Here is a 17,162-nt window from a genome sequence, read left to right as displayed (position 1 = left end):
CAAATAGTTACATGCACATACTTTTTTTAAAAAAAAAAAGTGGATATGTAAAGAGTTGTACGAATGGAATTGCATTAACACCACAATTATTAGGAAAAATTTGCCCTGTCCCCTTTGCAAATCCCAATATGAATAAATTAATTCTTATTTGTCGAGTCGATTTATTCATTGGGCCTCCTTATCCTTTCCTGATGAATGTCATCAAAGAGAGATTTTTTTTTTTTTTAATTTTTTTTTTTTAATTTTTTTTTGGTGTGTGTGTGTGTTGGGGGGGAGGGTGTAAATTGCATTGCCACTCCTCGATATTTCAGTCAATGTCACTCAGATGCAGATCAACAACTTTTTTAAAATATTAGCCCTGTTAATTGATGAAACTACCCTCATCATTAAGCCCATTTCTTTACCTTATTCACTAACTCTTTTTATTTTTCTTTTTTTGGGTTCATTAGTTCCTAGCTGCCGACACTCCCTTTCTCTCTCATTCCCCTCTTTCTTACAATTTTTTTTGGGGCTAAATTGCACCCCTTGTCATTCTTCTTGCTAGTGGAGGAGCTATCGATGGCCGATGGAGGGAACCATAATTGGCAGTGGAGGAGACGGCAATAAAGGCAAGTTAATTCGTAGAATTTGGGGAAAAAATGTTGTGATGTGGTGGTTGTGGTGGTGTTCGATTTGTGATTGAGATGAGTAAGGAAAACAAAGTGGATGTGAGCGGAGAGAAGAGAATTGGTGGGAATGGTGGGATAAAAACAGCAATTGCTATTTTAATTTTTTTTTTTTTTTTCCATTCTATTGAGTTGGTGGTGGTGTCTGAGTTGGAAATGGTTATTATTTTATTTTATTTTGTTTTTCTGTTGCGGTCGGTCTAGGTTAGCCATGGCTATTTTTATTTTTTGACACTCCTCGAGATTTCAGTCAATGTCACTCCGATGCGGATCAACAACTTTTTTAATAATGACACTTCCTATAATTTCAAATGTCATTTTTTTCCTTGATTATCTAGTTCAATTAATTAATAAAATATTAGCCCTGTTAATTGATGAAACTACCCTTATCATTATGCCCATTTCTTTACCATATTCGCTAACTCTTTTTATCTTTCTTTTTTTTGGTTCATTTTAGTTCCTAGCTGCTGACACTCCCTTTCTCTCTCATTCCCCTCTTTCTTACAATTTTTTTTGGGGCTAAATTGCACCCCTTGTCATTCTTCTTACTAGTGGAGGAGCTATCGGTGGCAGATGGAGGGAAACATAATTGGCAGTGGAGGAGATGGCAATAAGGGCAAGTTAAATCGTAGAATTTGGGGAAAAATGTTGTGGTGTGGTGGTTGTGGTGGTGTTCAATTTGTGATTGAGATGAGTAAGGAAAACAAAGTGGGCGTGAGCGGAGAGAAGAGAATTGGTGGGAATGGTGAGATAAAAACAGCAATTGCTATTTTAATTTTTTTTTTTTTTTTTCCTATTCTATTGTGTTGGTGGTGGTATCTGGGTTGGATATGGTTATTGTTTTATTTTATTTTGTTTTTTCTGTTGTAGTCGGTCTAGGCTAGCCATGGCTATTTTTATTTTTTCTACTCTGGTGGTGGTTGGTGTTTGGGTGTGGTAATGGTGGTGTCTATGTTATCAAGATATTTCAAAATTTTATTTTTATTTTTTCTATTGAAGTGGTGGCGGTGGTTCTAGTAGCGTCTGGATGTGTTGGTGGTTCTAGTGGCATTTGAGACATAAGTATGGGTTGGCATTTTCAATTTTTTTTTTCTACTGTGGTGTTTAGGTGTGGTGGTGGTTATGGTGGTGTACATAATTTTATTTTTTATTTTTATGTTGTGGTGGTTAATGTGGTATAAGTATTGTTATATATAAACTTTATCTATATGTATAGAAGAGATGAAGAGGTTAGTTTGGTCTATTAAATTTAGTTAGAAGGTTAAATTTGTCATTTCATGATTTAAATGGAGTTGTTGACAGGTCAAACGGTTAAATGGTAATTTCATATGATTTCAGAGGTATGGAGGGGGTGTCAATGCACATTTTTTAAACCTTAGGGGGTTTCAGTACAATTTACCCTTTTTTTTAATAAAAAAGGGAGAAGATAACACAAGCTGGAGGCACAAATACTCAAGAAAATAGTCTAACCTATACAAGTTCTAATAGCACAAACCTATTAAGGGGATGAGTTTGTTATGTTGTAGGAAGCACGGTACTTCCCTTAGATATTGTGGGTGATACTGGACACTTGGAGCCATGCCAGATACAAGTATATGGCTCGAACATGTATTGGATATGGCCAAAAGTTTTTAAAATTTGAATATACATTTTTTTGTGATGACCGTATCATCTTTTCCTTTTTTCGAGTTTATTATTATTAATTTTTGTATTATTTTATTTTATTTTATTTATTTCCTTTTTTGCCTTGGGGTTGTGTGGACCCAAGGTAAAGTTAAGTGTTCGGAAATGGCTCTCAACACTTCATGTATTTCATTCTAGTTCCCTTTAATCTCATGACATGATTTAATTGTGTAGCATTTGCATGCGTTTTAAGTTGTATTTTGTGGGGTGTATTTGTGCTATTTCTTTTTGGGGACATTTTTATTTATGGGGTTCTTTGTACGATTATCTTTAGAAGATATATTATTTTGGGGCATTGGTGCGATTATCTTTTGGAGTTATTTCTTGGAGGGACTTTTATGCAATTAAGGAAAAGTGGGATATGTGTTTGTAGTTGATTGGATCAAGTGTTAGGGTTTGAATGTGGAAGACTATGATTGTGACAATTGGAGGGTGAGGATGCCATTGTGTGTGAGAGAGGTAGTGCTATGGTTAGTTTTATGTTATATATCATTGTATATCACACTTTTTTCCTCTAATTTTCTTCTTCTTCACCACTTTCTCTCTCTACTCCATTGATGCTCCACCTTAGACCTTAGATTCTTCCACCTTCTTCTCATCTTTTGATCACACCATAGAAGGGGAAAAGCTTGAGGACTCCTTTGGCAACATAACCCTTATCTTGGATTTGCATTGTTACCATCTTGTTCTTGGATTCCAGGGAGGCTTTCCCTAGTAAGATAGGGGGTGTTGTATAATCGTAACCTTTATTTTTTTATTGTGTTTTGGAGAGTCTCATGAGTTTTACTTGTATTGTTTTAGTTATGGATAGATTTTTTTATTTTTACTTCTAAACCTAGGCTTGCATACATTTCAAAAGCATAATTATGTGGCTTTTAACTCCATTGTTCAAGTTGCGAAGTGGTATATGTATCCTGTTTTAGTTTCCTTGTCAATTACAATTTGTTGTGTTCTTCAAACTTGAAATTTCTATACCATGTGTTAATACTTGCTTAAGTTGTGCATGTATCATCCCTAAGATCAATAATCCTATATCAATGCTTATGTGCCTTAAATTGCTAGAATGTTAGAAACTTTCAATGTTAACATGATATTAGTCTTGTATTGGGTATCTTAATGTTAGCATACTTATCATTTTGCCTATGTTCATGGCATGATTATAGTAGAAAGGACTATAGGGCATGGCATTTGTGAGTTTCCATCATTTATATGTGCATGAAAGGTGAAATATGTGCATTGAATAAATGAACTATGTTGTGGAACGATTGTTGATTTTAGGAGACACTTGGGACAACATGACATTGAGAATGATAGAATACGGCTCTAGCGAGGGCGATATGAGTTTTCCCAAAACTTATAATGGAAACTAGGGTAGATCCCAATGGGTTAGTAGCCAGACAATAGCAATTTTTCGGTGCACGTGATACGTGTCATCGGGTTTGCTTAAGTCCAAGTCATTCTTATTATGTGATTTTGTATTTAATTTCCAAGTTGACATTGTTTTGTATTTGTAACTTGGAGTAGTTGATTTTGTTGTTTCTCTCTTGTTTAAATTATATTGTTGAGTTGGACATTCCGTTGTTGCTTCAGTTACTAGTTCTATAATGATCCCTTAGTTTCACCCTTTAACTAGACACATAGGGGGCATGTACCACACTTGTTTATCTTATGTTATTCTTGTGAGACCAATGAACCCTAGGTTATCCAAATAATGCATATAGAGTCATGTCAATTACTCACTCCCGTTGATTATATGTTTTTCAGGAAAAGAAGTGCTCTACTTGGATGTTTATTCCTCTTAGTGGATGTTTTGTGTTCTTTTGATCTTTTTTTTGGGACAATTTATATGTAATATATTTGATAGTCTTAATGTGACCTTATAAACATATTATATTTAAGGCCTTGTATAATACCTTTTGAAGGGAAGAAATGGACTGGGAACTCATTGGCTTCCCATCGATAGTTCCCGAGTCATTTCCACTCTAGTAGTCTCTTTTGATTACAATATAATGTGTTGTAATAAAGCCAAGGGCCATTTCTATTCTATTCATGTTTAGAGTATAATTTTGTATCCACATGCATGTTTTTGATCTTTTATGCACTTTTATGGATTTATTTTTCATTTCATGCTTCATTTCGGATGGTTTTCGGACCTTGTGGGGGTGTCGAGGGGGTACTCAGGACTTAGTGCATCATTTTCTAGAGTTTTCGTCATTTTTTAGTGTTTAGGGCTCGAGCACCATCATTAATGCTCGAGCACACCCTTTTCTTATGAAAAAATCACTATAATTTACTTAGGGCTTTTAGTGCTCAAGCACTAAAAGTAGTTCTCGAGCCCTAAGTAAATTATGCACTATCTTTAGTGGTCAAGCACTAACCCTCAGTGCTCGACCACTGTTCATTCACTTGCGCATTTGACCCTTCAACTTCAGATAGCTATATCATTTTCGTTTTAAAACCGATTTAGGTCATTCTTGAGTCTGGATTTATCAATTTTTCATTGGCTATCCAATGGTGCACACTCCATCCATTATTTTGTCTTATAATGACCATTTTACCCTTAGTTCCTCATTATGTGTAATGACCCGGTCATTTTCATTCCTTTCCTTTTTCGGATTTTCACGGATATTTTTTTCCGTTGATCTTTTCCTTTCTGAGTTCAGTTGCTCGTCACTTAGTGTCATCTTGAGTACTCGGGAATGGTTTCTGAGACACTTTTTGGTGGATTGACGACTTCCTTTGAGGACCGAGTCATTTTCACATTTTCACTTTTGTGACACTATTCACTTTCGTCTTTTTCTCGGTTGTCACTTTGTTGGCATAACCTCACTTTTCATGTTCAGATTTGATTCTGGTTTTGCATGCATCGACGATATTTAAATCCCATACTATGTGTATTTTCACTTTTATAGAAAAACATGCTAAGTGCTTACTTTTCTTGTAAAGGGTATAGATGCATGACATTTTGTAATTTTTCAAACTTTAGGGGTTTTTGTGTAATTACTGTAAAGTAATTATTTTTCGTCTTAGGGACCATTTTGCAATTTAATTTGGAAGATATTTTCAAAAAGGATTTTTTTGCAATTTTTAGAAAGTGTGACAAGTGTCACACTCTCATTGGTCCACTTGTTGACATGTGTGTGGAAACACTTTGAGGCCTTGGATGAGGACATGTGGAGGGTGGAGATTTAACCACTTGTTGGCCTAGGATTGGTGCACTTGTTAGCTTGGATGGTTGACAAGTGTAGGCTTGAGATTTAGCCTAGGATGGAGCCTTGGATTTGTGACAAGTGTAGGCTCACAATTTGATCTTGCATTGTGTGTGTGTGAGAGGTAGTGTAAGAGCACATAGTGAGTGGAGGATCTCTATCCCCTCCACTCACATTTCATCTTCATCATTTTTCATTTCCTCTCTCTTTTGTAAAGAAAACCCTAGCCTCCATGGATGGAGCCTAAAGCCTTAAGCTTTGAACTCGATTTTTGAGAGCCTTCCATTGATTTCCAAGCTTGAACTTAGGAATAAATTTTGTTCCCCTCATCTTCCTCTTCATAACCCTAGAAGAGTTTGCCATTTTGTGTTGATTTTGCCTTGGATTCTAGAGAGACACTTCTCTAGTGAGGTAGGGAATGTTATAGGGTTATATGTTTGTTATCTTACATGTTTTTGATGCTTATACAACTTGTATGCATGTAGTGTATTAATTTGAGAAATTATGATTAATGGTAGTTTGCTTATAACTCATTTTAAATTTGGTAAATGGCATGGCCATGAGATGATCTTTGATATATATTAATTTGGGTTGATTTAAATGAGTTTTCAAATCTAGAGATTAAATGGATTTAATTTGGTTTAAATTCTAGTAAATTATGTTTTGCTTGTAATCCATCTTAGACTTGATATATGTATGACCATGACTTAGTGCTTGATATAAATTAATTTAAGATCATTTGGACAACTTTTGAAATCTAGAGATTTAATTGATTTAAATTAATTAAATTCTATTTGATGATATCTTGCTTATCTTGCACTTTTGATTTGATATATGTAAAGACCATGATATGTTGCTTAACATACATTAATTTGAGGTTATTTGAAATCTAGAGAATTTAATCACCTTGTTTAATTAAATTCTATCTAATGGCTCCATGGATCTATTGGTATTTTAGAAGTTGTTTCTATATTCAAATCATGGACTTAAACTTGTTATGTATTCACTTGATTGTTTTTTGAGCATTAGACAACTTTGTTGTTATATTTATATTCATGAGAACATGTTTTCTTTATAGAATATATTGATGCCATGTGTAGTGAATTGCACACTTTGTAATTGACATTATGTATGTCATTTTAGAATTGAAACTCTAAGGCATGGATTGTGTGGTTTCAACCTACTTGTGCATGGAAGGTATTTTCATGCATTATATAAGTTATGTATAAGTTGTGAACTTATTTGGTTTAATTTTGGAATCTTGGAACATTGTTGAGTTGAGATGGCTAGGGTTTGGCTCTAGTACGAGGACGTGAGTCCTCTAAGTCATTGAGATAGTGCGCACTTAGGGTGGTCTTCCCTGTGGGTTAGTGCCCGGAATAACCATTGAGGTCTCGGCAGAATTCCGAGCGTAGATGTCCAAGTCTTCCATTATTTGTTTTCGCATTCAATTCCAAGTTAACAATCATGTTTATATTGTAACTTGTGGTTTTAGTTATTGGTGATTTTGATGTTGTTAAGTACATCCATGTATATGATTTTAATGAATCATTTTGATGTTGTTAAGTACATCCATACTAAATTGATATATTTAGTTGATTTCACACTTTTAGATTTCTAATTGATAACCTAGAGAACCTATGTCTTGATGTGTGGTATTAGATATTCTAATTATGCTAAATTGTTATATTTAGTTGATGTTGCATTTTAGACTTCAAGTTTATTACCTTGAGAATCTATATGTTGTTGCTTTGTGTAAGCATGCTCCTATGTTGTTGCTTTGTGTAAGCATGACCCTATGTTGCTAAAATTGCATGAATGAGGTGATTGATGCTAGAAATCATTCTAGGTAGCTAGGATGCTTCTTGAGTCTCACATTTGACATAGACGTTAGGTGGAATGAACCACAATAATTAAATCAGCAAACTTGTAAAACGTAGGTCGATGCATGCTCATTTCCTACGAGCAGCTTTATGTTACTCACCCCTACGATACTGGGGCATATTTCAGGTACAAGAATCAAGGTTGCGATTCTCGTCATGCTTGGATGATTGGTGGACTTGAAGATTTTCATTTCTTGTAAAGGTTGGCTTTAAAAGCCATTTGTAGCCTTATACGTCAAAAAAATGTATATTTGAATTTAAACATGTAATGTGTACATGAGTGCACTCCTTACAATGTATTTGACATGTATAATATGAGGCCGGATGCCAATGACATGTATTTGTATCCTATGTAGTTTTGACTTCATGATATATTATGAAAATATTGAAAAATGTTAAGTTATTGTCTCACTATATTTGCATCGGTCGTTTTCGGGAGCCGCGGACCATTCCCGCGCGCTCAAAATCACTTATTATGTTTGTGTGCATATTTGTTTCAGCCTAGTAGTGTATTTGGGGTCAAAAGTATGTTTGGTGCAAACTTACATTTTTTCGCCGTTTTGAGCCTAAACTGAGCATAAGGGTATTTTGGGGTTTTCACTTGAAAAATAAAGTTTTCTTTTGGCATGGTTGGCTAGAAAACATGGCTAGAAAACATGATTTTGAGGGTAGTTTCTTCTTTGTGTTTTTCTCAAAAAAACCCAGAAAGTCCTCAAAATTGCATTTCAAGTCAGCATTTCAGGAGCAGCCTACAGGAGTTCGAGCGCTCTAAATGGGGAGTTCGAGCGCTCAAACTTTGGGCAGATCTCTTAGGGCAATTTTTGAGCACTCAAAGTCCTTGTTCGAGTGCTCAAAGTACTGTTCATGGGTGTGTGTGTCTTGGTTCAGCACTGCACCTCCGACTTCAAATTATCATAACTTCTTCATTTTAACTCCGAATTGGTCCGTTCTTGAGTCTAAATTGATCGCGTCAAAATAAGCTTTCCAATGGTACTAATTAGAGCTTCATATTATTCTTGTGGCTTAAGTTATTCAAGTTTTAGTAAGGTAGTGTCTGTTTTTGGTTCGAACCGGGATAGGGTTTCTCTTCCTTCGACTTCAGAACTTGATATCTTTGCTGTACGGACTTCGAATCAAGCGATTCTTGAGTCTATCCTTATTAATTTTTCATTGTCTTTCCAATGGTGTGCACGGTGGCACCCATTTTAGTGTGGAATGACCATTTTGCCCCTAGGTTCATTCTTTTCCATTTTTGAAACGTTGCTTCCGCATTTTCTTCCTTTGGGTTTCTTGACCTCATTGAGGGTCACATTGGTGTCTTAGAGGAGTGTTGTATCCCTAGAGACCATTGTTCTATCTTTTGCTTCAGTATTTGGGATCCGTTTTGGGTCATCACATGACACACTGGGTTGAAAAATCCAGGGTCGTCACATTAGGTCTTTTTTGACCTTGGCTTCAGCATTTTGTTGCTCGGGTTGGGTTTGGATTTTCTTAATTGATGTATCTGATCATGGGATTTGGGACGTCACAATTTGATTCCTTTATTTTCTTCTCTTCCTCATTCTCTTTCATTAGGACCTTTATGTTCTCATGTACTATTGTATTACCTTGCTTGAGTCTTAACAACTCTAGTAGTGGTTCCATTGTAGCCTTAAGGATAGTTCCATCTCTATTGGTGCCTTATGTTGTTTCACTTCTGCATTTTGGACCCAATATCGGGTCAGTGTTTTCGGGTTAATTTGTTAACTAATAAGATCTCAGGAATTGGGGCATTATAGTGTGATATTAGAGCACCAGGGTTTGAAAACCATGGACAATGGGTTATGTTCATTCCATGTTACATTTTGACTTAGCATTTTGTATGCTTATTTGCTCAAATGTTTAAAGCTTTTGTTATGTGACTTAACATGATTTGTGCTTATGTGATTTGCCATGTGGGGTTTATTTGTGCATTCATCTGGTGATTTACATGGGGTTATGAACCCTTGAAAATGATTAGTGACTTATATCTATATTAATCAATTTTCTTGGTGCTCATTTTGTATTTGACTTAGACGGATTAGTGGGATGTAAGAGAAGCATGGGAGCTTCTCATTTTTGGTTTCATGCATTGTCAGATGCATTTTATAAATGAGCATGTTAATTGCTACATTTTTGTGTTATGTGTGTATGTTATTCGTCTAGTATGATTCAATTTAAGGTAATGAGTATGACATGTGATGTATGCTAGATTTCGACCTGTGCATACATTAAGTTTTGTTGTATGCTTGGCATGACATGGGATTGCTTAGGAGATGCATGAGTTGAGGTCGAGAGGAATGGTGAGTTAGGTACTTGGTGTGGTGATGGATGGGCGTAGTTGGTACTTAGGTGCTTTTTATTTGAGGTTTGGCTATAATTGATGACATGGTTTTATCGAAGTATAGGTTAGTGATTGACCTAACATTGGTTTTGGGATAGGTGAAGAGACACCTTTTGTTTAGGCTCTTCTAATGTGAGCTTTGGGATTGTTGTTTTTGAGCTAAGGTGAAGTACAGACTTCATAGGCTCATTGTTGTTAGGACTGATTCCCTTTCTTTTGAAGTTTTATAGGCAATTATGCGTGGGCAGGTGTATGGCACTAGCAGGCTACCATACTAGCCAGCTGCAGGCATAAGTTGGATGGGAATGGTGTTGACTTTTTCCTTGGGTAGGCATGTAATGACCTGATCTTTTTCCTCCTTTTCCATTTTCGGCAATTTTCTTTTTTCCGTTTTTTTCCTATTTTGTCTTTTCCTTTTTTCGTCTTTTTCCTGTTTTTCATTTTTCCTTGCATAACCTCACTCATTGTGCTTGGATTTGATTTCGGTTTTGCGTGCATTCATGGTATTTGATTTCCATGACATTAGTATTTTTACTTTTCTTGAAAAGCATGCTAGATTAGTACTTTTCTTGTAAAGGGCATGAATGCATACTTTAGTGTAATTATTCTTAACTTTTGGGGTTTTAGTGTAATTATGTAAAATAATTATTTATCATTTTAGGGACCTTTTTGCAATTTATTTTGGAAGATATTTTGAAAAAGGACCATTTTGCAATTTTTAAAAATTATGACAAGTGTCACATTCTCATGGTGCCACTTGTTGGCAATTGGGTGGAGAGACTTGGTACCATAGTTTCTTGACAATTGGAAGGTGGAGAGTCATCCATGTGTTGGCCTAGGATTGGTGCACATGTAACCATCGATTGTTGACAAGTGTGGTCTAGGATTAAGTCTTGGAAGAGGCATTGTGTAACGACCCACGGGTTGTTACACATTGGATTGGTGACAAGTGTAAGCTCAAGATTTAGTCTTGCATGTGTGTGTGTGAGAGGTAGTGTAAGAGCACATAGTGAGTGGAGGTTCTCTAGACACTCCACTCACCATTTTCACCTTTTCCTTCATCTTTTACACTTGTTCTTCATAACGCTAGCAAAGACTCCATTAGAAAAAGCTTAGTAAAGAGCTTTGACTTCACTTTTGGTACTCTTCCACTCACCCTAGACTTTTGACCTTAGGAGAGAAAAGATTCCTTTCACTCTCTTCTTCAAGAATCCAAACCTTGTTTTCTATTTTGTGCTTGGTAGCTTGAATTATAGAGATTCAATTCTCTACTGAGGTAGGGGTGGTAGTATGTTTATATTCTAACTGTTTTATAGTCCTTGTGGTTTAATATATATTGTGTACATGCTTTTGATATGATAGTATTGCATATTACAGGAAACCCTCAATTCTTGACTTATGGTTTATTGATTTAAGCATGTATGATGTGTATACCATGTGTAGAAGGACTATATAATTTAGTAGATGTTAAATTTTAGTAAATTCAAATATGGTAGTAATATAGAACTCTAGTAGAATTATTAGTGTTATATGCAAATCTTATTGACTTGAATTGCTATATTTTTGTGATAATAATTTTATATTCTTGTGAATTACAAATTGTGATTAATTTATGAGCCTATTGCTAAATGTTGACAATTAGTATATAGAGTTTGTTATTGAGGCATGACTTGAATTGATAAATTTGTGATATTGTATTGTGCATAATATCATGATGTGAATTTGTTATTTGTCACGCCATTCAAGATTTAAAACCCTAAGACATGGTTTGTATGGTTTCAAAATACTTGTGCATGGAAGGTGGTTTGTTTGCCTTATTATATATATATAAGCTTTGAACTTGTTGTATATTTTGGAATCTCTTGGGACATTGTTGCATGTGACATGGCTAAAGTTCGGCTTTAGTGCAGGAGGTATGAGTTTTCCCCAATTGAGATAGTGCGCACTAGGGTGGTCTTCCTAGCGGGTTAATGCCCGGAATAACCATATTGATCTTGGTTAGGTTCGAGACATGATGTCCAAGTCTTCCATTACTTGTTTTCACATTAAATTTCAAGTTGACAACCAATGCTTAATTGTAGCTTGAAATTCTTGTTATTGGTGAATTGATGTTGTTAAGTACATTGATATTGATTTGTATTCCTAAAGAATCATTCTAGTTAGCTTAAGATGATCCATTAGCACACCTTGAAGATGTTAAGTGGAATGCTCCCAAGTATTCGTCTATATTGATCTTGCAATGATATTGAAACTTTAGGGTATACGCATATGTTTCTCCTACGAGTAACTTGATTACTCACCCTAGTGGTTTGGGTTATTTTTCAGGTAAAGAGACTAAGTTCATGGATGCTCATCATCCTTAGAAGCTTTTGAGCTTGTTGAAGTATTTTTGTGTATTAACATGCAAGTGTTTAACATGCTTAACTTTTGAAGTTATAATTTTGTATACCATGTATGTATGGTACTTTTGAGGATTTTGTAACCTCTTTGATGTGTAAGATGCTTAAGTAATCACTTTTGACATTAGAAGCATGTATGTAAAGAGGCCAAGGGCCAAGCATGTCTACCTTGGTACTTAGACACTTTTGGTATAACATTTTTGATTCAATTGTCTTTTAAACAAAATTTGAGGTTTGAGAGGTCAAAATCTTGTAAATGATGTGTATGGGGCCATGGGCCATTGTTTTATATTCATTTACTCATATCAAAGTTGTTGACATGTTCACATTCACTAAACTCATTGAAAATCAATTTTGCACATCCATTTTGAACTATTTCATGAAGGGATTCAAGGTAGAAGTTAGACCTTAGCCCCTTAGGCTGTTAGCAGGTTCATCAGCAGCTTTTTATGGTGTTTTGGTCGACTGAAACTCCATTTCGGTCGACCGATGGCAAATGGAATTGCTAATGAACAGTAAACACCACGTTCCAGTAGCCTTTTCTACTATTTAGGACCTTTTCGGTCGACCGATGGTTCATTTCGGTCGACCGAAACAAGCAGACACTTTCCTTCTTGTTTTCAGCTCTAAGCACTTTCATTTCAGTCGTTCAAATGTCCATTTTGGTAGACCGAAATAGCTGGAACCCGAGCCTTGCTTCCGTTGAGTTTCAGCACTGATCATCCGACTTCAACGGGTCATAACTTCTTCATTTCAAATCCAAATGGGGTGATTCTTGAGCCTAAACACAATGATTTTGAGTAAGATTTCAATGGTACCAATCTCATTCTCAAATTACAAACAAAGTGAGAGTTATGTATGTTTTAGTGAAGTAGTGTCAGTTTTCACTTTAACCGGGACGGGGCATTTTTTGGGATTCTTAGCCAAAGTCTATGGAACCTCTTGGAATGTTTCAAAATGATTAGATTAGGTTGTATTAACCTTGTTTGACTTGTTTAGAGTGAATTTGCTCCTTTTAATAGTGAATTGACCTTTTTGCCCCTTGGATAGCAAATTTTGTCCTCTTTAACCTTTGTTTCCGTTTTTGTCCTCTTTAAGTTCCATGACCTCATGGAGGGTCACATTTGTGTCTTACGAGTGACTCCTATCTTTAGAGACCTTGGTTTCCCTTTAGCTTCCGCATTTTGGATCCGTTATCGGATCACTTTCGGTTCATCATTGATGCACCGGGTTGAAAAACTTGGGGTGTCACAAGTTGTATCAGAGCTCCTAGGTTTGAATACCTTAGGACGATGGGTTTTGCGTGCATATCATGCTTTTGTTGATGTACTTTGATGCATTCATATGCTTTTGATAACATGTTTTGACTTCATAACATGTTTAGGTGTTTCGTGATAGTATGCTTAGTAGTATGACATGTCTTTATGCTTATATGTCTACGTGGTTAAGAGCACCTTTGTTTGACATGTATGCTTATCTGCTTAAGTTCTTAACTGTTTAAGAAGTTTTCGTTAATTGTTTTAGTATGACAGTATGTTGCATATCTTGTCTTGGTTTGTGTTCCGTACATTCATAGTGTGAGTTGCACTTGGTCATAATAACTTGTGTTATTGTTGACCACATTTCCTTCATGCATTTAGCATCATGGTTGTCACGCTTGAAGAGTCTTCACGTCAGGGCACTGAGGAACAGGTGGCTGACACTGAGTTCACGAGGGGTCCGGGAAGGCCCATGATTCCAATTCGTGGCGAGGATGTTAATCCACCACTTGCACCGACTTATGAGGAGTGAGTGGCTCAGGGAATCAATCAGGGGATCGCTGAATCCCTACAGGAGTTGATAGGAGTGCAGATTCTAGCACCGACACCGGCACCGATAGTCAATGAGGCACTGGAGTACTTCATGCGACTACAGATGGTCAAGATTGATCCATTTGCAGGGAGTTCAGATCCGCTAGTCTCGGAAGCTTGTTTAGACCTTATGGTTCGCAAGTTAGACAATATGGCGATACCTACGGACGGGTTGAGGATTTCCTTGACAGATTCTTTGTTCATGGGGAATGCAGATATTTCGTGGAGGTCTATGACCAATGTTCATAATGTTGAGTTGATGACTTGGAATTAGTTCAGGGGTTTGTTCTTCAAGCACTTCTTTCCTAGGGCTATGAGGCAGGAGATAAGGACACAGTTCGCAGGTCTTTATCAGGGCACTATGAGTGTCATTGAGTATGAGACATGGTTTACTTCTCTCTCTCGTTATGCCGAGGATATGGTACGGATAGACAAGGCCAGGGCAATGAAGTTTTAGGATGGGTGACATCTTAACATTTGGCCACAGGTCTCCATTCTTGATTTGAGGACCTATAGGGAAGTGGTCCAGAGGGCTATGCTAGCAGAGGTAGAGGAACGGGATCAGTTACGGATCAGGGGTTCACATAAGCAACCTCACGGAGATAATCCATCATCTTTCGGGAGTCAGTGGAAGAAGGCTAAGGCAGGGAACAGTACTCACTCACAAGGGGCATCACAGCAGAATCGTTCTGCACCCACAGTTCCTGTATCTACGGGATCAGCTCAGGGAGTGGTTTGTTACCATTGTCAGCAGCCGGGGCACACCGAGCCTCGCTACCCACAGCTTCATCCACAAGCCAGTCAGACTTCAGTTTCTACGAAGACAGGGCAGGGAGCTTGCTTCTATTGCAAGAAACTAGGTCATTTCAAGAAGGATTGTCCAAGATTGTTGAATAAGCCACGTAGTGGCACAAATTCACAGATGGTACTGGCACAGTCTGCAGGGGTTTCGTCTGGTTTCAGAGTTCCTCAGGCACCACAGTCAGTGGCGCTAGTTAGCACTTATCCAGCCAGGGGTTCTACACCTACTGTTTCTACACATCAGTCAGGCTATCATGGCAGTTCACAGGAGGGCACAGGGACTCAGGGACGAGCCTATGCTCTTCCACAGGTGGATGCTTCCGCAGGCACCTCTTCAGTTCGAGGTATCTTTCCAGTTTTCAACTCTTGGGCACGAGTTCTTGTTGACACGGGTGCATCATATTCTTTCATTTCTGCATCATTTGCACATTCATTGGGTCTGGAGGTCACACTTCGGGACAGTTTTCTCTGTGTTGACTCACCAGTAGGGGGTCCAGTGTTTTTGGATCGTGTTTTTCGGGGTTGTGCTATTGAGATAGCTGGGTGGACTATGGAGTTTAATTTTGTTGTTCTCGACATGACGGGTTTTGATGTCCTTCTTGGGATGGATCGGTTGTCATTCTTTCGAGCTACGATCGATTGCTTCTGCGGGACGGTGACCGTTTGCACTCCCGAGGGAGATTGTTTCCATTTTGTGGGAGATCGGAGTGATTCCCACCCGGCTATGGTTTTCAGCATTGGTGACTGGAGTCACCATAGATCCTACTTGGCTAGTTTGCTAGTTGACGAGGATAGCAGTTTGAACAGTGTGTTTCCAATAGTTGTTGAGGATTTTGTTGACGTCTTTCCAGAGGAGATAAAGGAGTTACCTCCTATAAGGGAAGTGGTTTTTGCCATTGAAGTCATTCCCAGCACGGCACCCATCTCTATGGCACCTTACCGTATGGCACTGGCAGAGCTTGATGAGTTGAAAGGTCAGCTGGATGATTTGAAGGCTAAGGGCTTTATTCGTCCTAGTGCTTCACTATGGGGAGCACCAGTTCTTTTTGTGAAGAAGAAGGATGGGTCTTTGAGACTTTGCATCGATTATCGCAAGTTGAATCAAGCTACGATCAAGAACATGTATCTTTTGCCTAGGATTCATGACTTGTTTGACCAGTTGAAGGGAGCGACATGCTTTTTGAAGATTGATTTGAGATCAGGTTACTATCAGTTGAGGGTTAAGGATGAGGATATATCCAAGACCACTTTTCGTACATAGTATGTCCATTATAAGTTTCTGGTGATGCCATTTGGTTTGACCAATGCTCCAGCAGCTTTTATGGACTTGATGAACAGCGTATTCAATGACTATCTTGACAAGTTTGTGGTGGTGTTCGTTGATGACATTCTCATGTACTCAACTTCAAGGGAGGAGTATGAGTATCACTTAAGAGCAGTTTTGAAGATCCTTAGGGATAACCAATTGTATGCCAAGTTCGAGAAATGTGAATTTTGGCTACCAAAGGTGAAGTTCCTTGGACACGTCGTGTCAGGGGGCGGTGTTGCAGTGGATCCATCGAAGATTGAGTCTGTGATGGATTGGGAGCGTCTGAAGACAGTGTTTAAGATTCAGAGCTTTCTTGGCCTAGCCGGCTATTACAGGAGATTTGTTTGAGATTTCTCTCGTCTAGCGGCACCTATGACTTGACTTACTCGCAAGGGAGTCAAGTTCGTATGAAATGAGGCTTGTGATTTTGCTTTTCAGGAGTTGAAGGTCAGGTTGACATCAGCTCCAGTTTTGATCGAACCTGAACGTGGTTTGGGTTACGTGGTCTGTTATGATGCTTCGCGAGAAGGTTTGGATTGTGTTCTGATGCAGACTGAACGGTTGGTAGATTATGGGTCTTGACAGTTGAAGACTTACGAGTTGAACTATCCGACACATGATTTGGAGTTGGCAGCAGTTATCTTTGTCCTTAAGGGGTGGAGACACTATTTGTATGGGGAGAAGTTCGAAGTTTTCTCCAATCACAAGAGTCCCAAATATCGCTTCTCTCAGAAGGATTTGAATTTGAGACAGCGCAAATGCGTTGAGTTCATGGACGACTATGACTTTGTGTTGTAGTATCATCCGGGGAAAACGTATGTGGTGGCAGATGTATTGAGTAAGAAGTCACGGGGTACTCTTGTTAGCATTTCCATTCACAGATGGAAGATGCTAGAAGAGCTTGCAGATCTTGGTTTGTATTTGTATGAGGATATTTCACCGGCTATTTTATTTAGCCTTGTGGCTCAACCGGCTCTTGTTTGCAAAGTTATTGAGGCATG

Source organism: Cornus florida, unplaced genomic scaffold (genome assembly GCF_030987335.1).
Source record: "Cornus florida cultivar Cherokee Brave unplaced genomic scaffold, ASM3098733v1 CherokeeBrave_3.0.0_Hap2_Chr04, whole genome shotgun sequence".
NCBI classification, from domain to species: domain Eukaryota; kingdom Viridiplantae; phylum Streptophyta; class Magnoliopsida; order Cornales; family Cornaceae; genus Cornus; species Cornus florida.
This window is presented reverse-complemented; position numbering follows the sequence as displayed.